General features: G+C 34.5%; 1 pseudogene; it reads left to right on the top strand.

The window, feature by feature from the left end:
* Window positions 1–602: 602 nt before the first annotated feature.
* LOC103658263 overlaps window positions 603–8,312 on the top strand; it is a 172,952-nt pseudogene continuing 165,242 nt past the window's right edge.

The raw sequence follows: 8,312 nt of genomic DNA, 5'->3' as shown, positions 1-8,312 counted from the left end.
TCAAAATCCTACCAAAGTTCTGGGTCCAATTTTATCTCACCTTCCCTATTATTTTACTAAATATCTATTGCATTCACTTGCACACTGTATTTATCATTATATATATTTTTGCCAATCATTTAATATTTCTTATTTCCTCAATTGTGCCATATGTCACTGAAAAAAATATCACAATTACCAGAAGAATCAGATTGCAGCTCTAACTCTGCAACTTACAAATTATGTACTTCCAGCAAGTGAAAAATTTCAGTTTCTCACTAAGATAAAGGTTTTTGTCTAGATACTTTACTCAACTGACATAACTGTAAAATTCTAAGTTTCTTATTTCTTTCATATAATCCAAACTTCTGCAAAATGAAGAAATTAGATGTGGAAGGGGAATTATAATTCACCTAATTCAACCCTCTTTTGCTATAGCAATGGAAGAACTAAAAGCTGAATTCGTATTACTGACTTCTCACTTGTTCATCAAACACTTGTTGAACATTTTCCATACTACACATTGTGCTAACTTCCAGGAAAATCAAGATGAATAAGTCTTTTAGGAATGTACAGTAATGTGAAAGAAAATGAAAAAAATAAGTGTATAATTATTATGAGCTATGACCGGGGAATTGTTGAAATATAAACGGGAGCTCGAAGAAGTCAAGGAAATATTTCTGGAAATGATAATGCTTCAGATGAATCATAAACGGTTTACAAGAGGTAAAGACATTAAAGAAATGAAATCCAAATTTCTGAGAACACCCCCCCCAATTCTACTGTTTATAGACTCATGTGAGAGAAAATGGGGCTTTAACTATTATCAACTGAACTGAAATTAAGGCCTCAAAAGATTAAATAGTTATATTCATAAACAACATGTTTACATAGAGCTCTGAAAAGATAAACATCAAGGAAAAATCTGCAAAGGGAATGTAAATTTCCAAAAATAGTTCAAGTAAATTCTTTTAGAAACATGTCATGCTGTTCTTTGGGCTGAAACATATTAAGGAAGATCAGTGGAGTAATGCATCTTGTACAGAAGGACTCTGAAAGAGTAGCATTTTAACCAGTCAATAAATCAAATCCTAGGCAAGTGTAATACAGAAAGGAGAATGCCAGTGCTTTAGATACAGGTAGGCAGGCAAGTGAGTCTAGGGTCATAATCTGATCAAGGTCAATGGCTTGTAAAGATTAAGGCAGGACCCTCAGATTAGAACAAGTAGCTAAAGTTTACTTACTTAGACTTAAAAAACTCAACGTTGAAAAATGGGTCAGAAGCAGAGAAGAGCAATGCTAACGACAAGGCTTTAACCTCTGATCTTAGGGCAGAGGCTACTTCCTCTTAGATTTGATTCTCTTTACTTTGATAGATGTGGATGATTAAAAATCACAAAGGTTTTCATCTATGAAGGTCAGAACCCTAGGATGTCAATGGAAACATTATAGCTGGATCTGCTGTATAAGTTCTGACAAGGTCATACCAAAAAAAACCCCACATTTATTCTACTTAGGTTATGAATTCAAGAACTATCACTGACCTTCCAGCTTCAAAAATAAATTTTATACTATTTGTGAATGTTCTTGATTCATTTGTTACTACTTCCTTTTCTTCCTCTACCAACAAAACAAGATTAGTAAAAAATAAAACCCAAGAGCTCCTTTCCAGCCAAGAAAAACTAAACAACATGCAGTTTGTGATTCCATCTGTGTCTCCTGCTTTCTATCCAAAACAATCAGATTTCACCAATTAAGCCAAAGAAAGATAGGAAGTTCAATAGTAACTCATACTCTGAGAGAAGGGCCATAGTGACATCACTGAGATAACAGTGGAACAAAAATTATTTTTACCTATGAGTACAACAGAAATGTCTCTGTGGAACATGTATATTTGTTCTATAGAAAGGCAGTCACGTAAAGTGAAATAAGCACTGAATTATAAATTAGGAGATTGGCCTTCTACTTCTAGTTCTGCCACTAAATCCGGGGACCCAATTTTCCAATCTGTAGAACAGAGTTATAGTACTTTATGGAACAAAATTTGTGTTTAAAGACAGTGGAATAAAGTCCTCTTCCTTATTCCCCTCTTTTGTACCCACAAAAAAAACAAGAGAAAAATATAGAAAGATAGACAATTGCCTTAACCTCAAACTCTGATAGATAGTTCACATATTGTCCAAAGTTCCGATGGCTGAACAACGCTGAGAGCCAGCAGAATTGTTTCTGATTATTAGCAGGTTAACAGGATATATTGATTATCTAATGCTAAATGCCACTCATATAAAAGAATCTGATTACAAAGTTATGGACAAAAACTAATTTTTTCTTTTTTCAAAACTGAAAAATAATCAGAAATAAACCAACAGCAAAAATGTCATAAGGCATATTAAAAAGAAAAGAAAGAAAAAAAGGACAAAATTAAGATGCAGATAAATGGAGACTTCACAAAACGCCTAGTTCAAATGAAGAAAGAGTCAACCAAAATCTGAAAGGGATTTATAAACAAGTTTTCTTCTCAAAACTCAAATTTAAACAGTTTAAGGAAAAGTATAAACTTCAAAAGGATCAGGCTGATGTTCCAGGAAAGAAATGTCAGAAAAATTAAAATGCTAAACAACAAAGGCTATCATGACTTATGGTAAGCATTAAAATAAAATAATTTAAAAAATAACCTGAGAGAACTATGATGTTTGGCCAAGGAAATCACAACAGAAAGAATGGAGATGGATAATTAGATAAGAATGGTTATGATTATAGAAACCAGACAAATGAAATTTAGCAGGGTATAACTGGTATTTATACAGAATAAAAAAATAGAAGAGAAAAAAATTCAACTATCTAGGAGAAGGGATTTTTCTTATAAAGATTTTATTATAGTGAATGCCTCACTGTGTTTCAGCCGGGGGAAAAGAATCCAAGCGAAGGCAGTGAACTTAATCATAAAGATGAAATCAAATGTGGGTCTAAGCAAAAATAAATAATGAGTCGCCTCTACATGGAAAATCAGTTAGGCCTCAAGTTTCTGTAGCAACATTCACTACCGATGACAGTGGAGCAATTCCAACAAAAATCTGGGAAAAAGAATGGACAAAGAATGTTATAATTATGCAAATGATCTTTTAGTTCTGGTGGTAACATATTAGAATCCAGGAAATGGAGTACATATAAAAATTATTAAAATTTTATATGAAGATCAATCCATGGGATAGAATATGATTCAAAGTAAAGCACAATGGAGAAAATATGGTAAAAAGATTTCTCTTAAGTATTAAATACATTTAGAAAATACATTTAGAAAAGAGCGAAAACTAAAAATCTGAGAAAATAGAATATAAATGCTATAAGCCTTCACATTTTAAAATTAACAATATAACAAATCAGAGGATAAAAGATTGGAAAGAAGATAGTGTTAGAATGCATATACTAATTTCCACAATTTCTATATCGAGATCTTGATTTATAGAATCTAATTTAAAATACAAATTTTAAATACAGTGATACTAATCTTTTTCTTTCCTAATCTCTCTTTTTATAAAATTTTCTTAGTTTATAAAGAGTATTTCTCAATTCACATCTCCTATGAAAAAGCATTTACCATAAATACCTTAAGATTCAGTATAGTTTTGGGGTGCCTGGTTCAGTTGGTTAAGTGTCTGACTGGTTTCAACTTAGGTCATGACCTCAGGGTCCTGGGTTTAAGGGCTCCCTGATGAGTGGGGAGTCTGCTTGTCTCCCTCTCTCTCTGCCTCTCTCCGTGCTCCTGCTCTCTTTCTTTCGTGCTCTCTCTCTTTCTATAAGTAAATCTTTTTAAAAAAATTTGGTATAGTTCCCCCTTTTGGGTGAAAATCAATTTAGATATAATAATTTTAATATTGCATATGGTAAATCAATTTGTTTTTGTTCTTACTCTTTCTTTATAACTTAACAAATTTCTAGAGAAATGTTTAAAGTGATATTTAGCAAATGTTAGTAATGTTTTTTCTAGGGTGTTGGCATTGTTGGTGATTACTCATTTTGTAATAGCACTCCAGGCGGTCTTAAGGGTTAACACTCTATCAAGTTAACATACTCCTTGCTAGGAGCCCCTGGGTGGCTCAGTTGGTTAAGCATCTGCCTTTGGTTGAGGTCATGATCCCAGGGTCTTGGGATTGAGCCCCCCATCAGGCTCCCTGCTCAGCAGGGAGTCTGCTTCTCCCTCTTCCTCTCCCTCTGCTTGTGCTCTCTCAAATAAATAAATAAATAAATAAATAAATAAATAAATAAGTAAATTTAAACAAAACAAAACACACACTCCTTACTTGCTGACTTAAGGCCCTTGATCTGTAACAGAACTAATTTGCTTTCTTTGAGATTCACAGACCACCAGCCTTGGGGAACGAAGGAACAGAACCTTCCCAGGCCACAGAGGCCAGCAAGTCTGTTTGAAGCTTTCTCAGCTTTCCGATTAGTCCAACAATCTTTTAGCAAACTGTTTTTCTTTTTAAAGGTCGCACAAAGGACTTACTGACCTGCCTTTGTGTATCTGTAGACCTTGTCCTATGCCCTCCTTTGCAGAAAGAACAGAGTACTCTTGCACAACCCCCAGGTACCAAGGAACCAGACGTTCTTGCACAAGTACCCCAGGTATCAAGGAACCAGACCTTCTTGTACAACCTCTCCTAGGTACCAAGAACTAGAGTTTCTTGCACAACCTCTGAGCACCAAGATAACTCTGTAGCTGGCATCATCAGTCTACACATAATCAAGAAATGTCACAGACCACTGCACTCCATTAATTGATTAAGCCCCTTAAAAAATCTCTGGGCCAGGCAGAAACCTCAGAGTTGGCTTTTGGATAAAAGTCCACCTTCTACCCAGGTGGCTGACCTCCTGAATAAAGCTCCTATCCCTTTCCAGTCAAAAGTCGTTCCTTGGGGTATTGGTCTTTTCAGGAGTAGGTAGACAAACTTGGGTTTGATAACATTTTTAAAATTAGTTTTTTATATACCTATTTTTAAAATCTTGTTTTATGTAAAGCAAATACCATTTTTAAAAGATGTGACTCTTCATAAAAATAAAATTCTAAGACATGATATCCCAAGGTAGTTATTTAAGATTGTTGGTATCACATATGTCTCCTATATAAATGTGTTTCTCATGGTAACCATCAGAGCTTAGGAATATAGTGTATCTCTTGCTATTAGTAAGTGAACCTTTATTATGACTTGACAAAAATTCCATTTATGTAACTGCAAGCAAAACAAGAAAAACTAAATTGTTGACCATAGTTAGCTATGTAAGATAACTGTAGTTAATTGTAGACAGTTAATTACATCACTGAGTTTCACTTCAACTAGAATTTCTTAGCATTCTTCTCTCTTTTTCCTGCATGTCAATATGCTTTACTATTACCTACTACAATTCACACACACACACACACACACACACACACACACACACACACGTCCTTTTCTTTGAAACATATGGACAATAAATAGTTATAATACATGGAAGACAGCTGTGCAGATCAACTCTTATGGACAATCACTGTTAGAAGAAGTACTTAATTTATTCACTTTGGGAGAGGGGAAATTTCTTTCTCCAAAAATTCATGGCATGCTTTTCTTAGTCACATTAAATGTTTGGATTTTAAGCCCTTTTCTGATGAAATTAATATGGTAATGAAGCTGATTATACAGCATGGACTGAATCTAACACTGCCCACCTTGGGAGCAAATGATTACACCACATGGTTAATAATAGGAGGCTTGGTCTTCCAATGAATGCTGGGGCACTGTATCTCAATAAAGGAAGCTGACACTGGGGAGTAAGTAACTGTATGGCTTCCAGTCTATGTGATCCGCTTCCCCTTAAAGAGTAGCAATGAAATAAAATACAAAGTTTGATCTTCACCACTTAGTGACCTCAGTGAATCAAAGTGAAACAAAAAAATAAACAAAAACTAATAATTCTTTCTTTGTGTGCTTTTATCCCTCTGATGCTTGGTTGGGGAAGGGTTAGCCAAAAGTGATATCCTACAGAAACTAAGTAATAGATAAGTCACTAATTATTTGATCTGCGTCTAAGAAAAACAGCAAGTGTGAATTAAGTTTTTAACTAGTGAATATAAAAATCTGAATACCATTAATATTTAAACAATTATAGCCTTATAATTTCTCTTTAATCTACAAGACTTATATCTTTTCATTCTCTCCTCCACTCACTGTCTTCTGAGTAATTTTTCAAGCAAACAAATCTTGTTATACTTGTTCCTTGCCTAAATTCCTTCAGCATCGGGGAGCCTGAGTGGCTCAGTCAGTTAAGTATCCAACTCTTGATTTCAACTCAGATCATGATCTTGGGTTGTGAGATCGAGCCCCATGTGGGGCTCCATGTTCAGCATGGAACCTGCTTAAGATTCTCTCTTCCCCTATTCCTCTGCTCCTCCTTTTCCACTTACATGCACTCTCTCTCTTAAAAAAACAAACAAGACAACAATAATAGCCACAACAAAATTCCTTCAGTGTTTTGCACACCTGTTAGTCTTAGAAAAGATAAATTTCCTTAGTGAAGTGTCAGTCATTTTGACAGATAATAAATTAAGACCTGAAACATCATATTTTTAACCAGTCACCTAATGCCATCTTAGATTCACAGAGATATGCAGAGTGTATTTCATATTAAAGCAATATTCCTTAATACATGCTGAAATTTTTGCCTAAAACCATAGGTCAATGGGTTTGAATCACTTGAGTTGACAAATACTAACATTGCATTAGCAACAAGCAGTTCTAAAAACAAAAGCAAAAACAAAAAAAAACAAAACAAAAAACCCCACACAGATTAGTACAGCAAGTGTCTACTATGTCTTCTCCAACTTAGGCTCAACAACCAATTCTTCCATTGTGACCAATTATTTCTCCAATTTTAACAAATGGCAAGTGTAAAAAGAGTTTAGTAAGGTGACGAAGGAGAACATCATCCCAATGTTTAGAGTAGATCTGATTCTAAATTACCATTACAATCCTTCCAAGAAAGAGTAGCCTCTTCTTCAGCTGTGGGAACCAGGACCATTTATGTTATTGATTATTTGACTTATCAAGATCTCCAACCTCTATAAATTGCCTTCAGGTCAGACCTACTTTAACAAAAGTTTTATGGTAAAGAGAGTAATGTGCTTGCATTTCACCATTTACAAGCAAGATATCTGCTTTACACTACCTTCTAACATTTTATTATTTTCCTCTATCTCTGTACTCTACATTCAGCCAACATAAATTATTTGCAATTATTTAAACTCTCTGCTTTCTTTCTTTCTTTTTTTTTTTTAACTTCCTTTGCTGTATACTCGCATTATCTATATTAGGTGGTTAAGCTTTAATTAACATACTGCTCAAGATTATCTGCACTGTACTTATATGTACTTCTTTTTTAGACTCTGTGGTCCCTGAGACAAGTTGCCATATCCCCAATGCCAAGCACAGTGACTGAAACAGTGTCTATAATTTGATAAGTACATAAAAACAAATAACTGAAGTTAATAATTTGTGACTATAAATTATTTTTAAAGTATCTAAAACAGATATATTCATTCTATATGGTGAAATACAGGAAGTTCTGTTTGTCCACAATAGCTAATCAGAACCAATACTAAATGAAACATGCTAGTTTAACATATGCTATTGTGGGGAGGAAAAATAAATTTCCCTCCAACCTTCTGAGTTCTTAGCTAAGACCCCTGTAATAAAAGACAGATTAACAAGAAAACAAACAGTTTATTAACATGTACAACTCATGTATACATAGGAGAAATGCAGGAAAAAATTATTAGCTCAAAGAGATGGTTTAGAACTCCAGCTTAAATATTATCTTTAGCTAGAGACAAAAGAAAGAAAGGTGTGTAGAGTGAGTAGCAGGGAGGCCAATTATGGGAAGTTACCAGGAAAAAACATGATAAATAAGGCTAAGGTCTGTAATGCAGATTTAAGTCACTGCCTTTTCCATGATCTCCCTCCCATGAAGGGTCTAAAGTGTTGTCTCCCAGGATTCACCTTTGTCCTTCCTGGTAAAGAAGGAAGGAGGAACATCTTTGTAAATGTATGTCTTGATTTTAGGCAAATAGGGGAGGTCCGAGAGCTTTACTTGTGTCTGCTTCATCTCAACAGCCTTTGGCTCAAAATAATCCTTATGCTAAAGTGGTATATTTGAGGTCTTCATGCCCTGAACTCCTACAGTTATATTTTGGAATGGCATATTCTGCTACCCTGCACTATCCACAGTAATGCCAAAAAATATTTTTAAAATAATCATAATATTGAGATAGACTGTCTCAATAGGTATCCATATCTAGT

The sequence above is a fragment of the Ursus maritimus genome, unplaced genomic scaffold (genome assembly GCF_017311325.1).
Source record: "Ursus maritimus isolate PB19 unplaced genomic scaffold, ASM1731132v1 scaffold_2, whole genome shotgun sequence".
Taxonomy (NCBI): Eukaryota; Metazoa; Chordata; class Mammalia; order Carnivora; family Ursidae; genus Ursus; species Ursus maritimus.
Note: the sequence above shows the minus strand (reverse complement) of the source record. Positions and strands in the feature narration are given on the sequence as shown.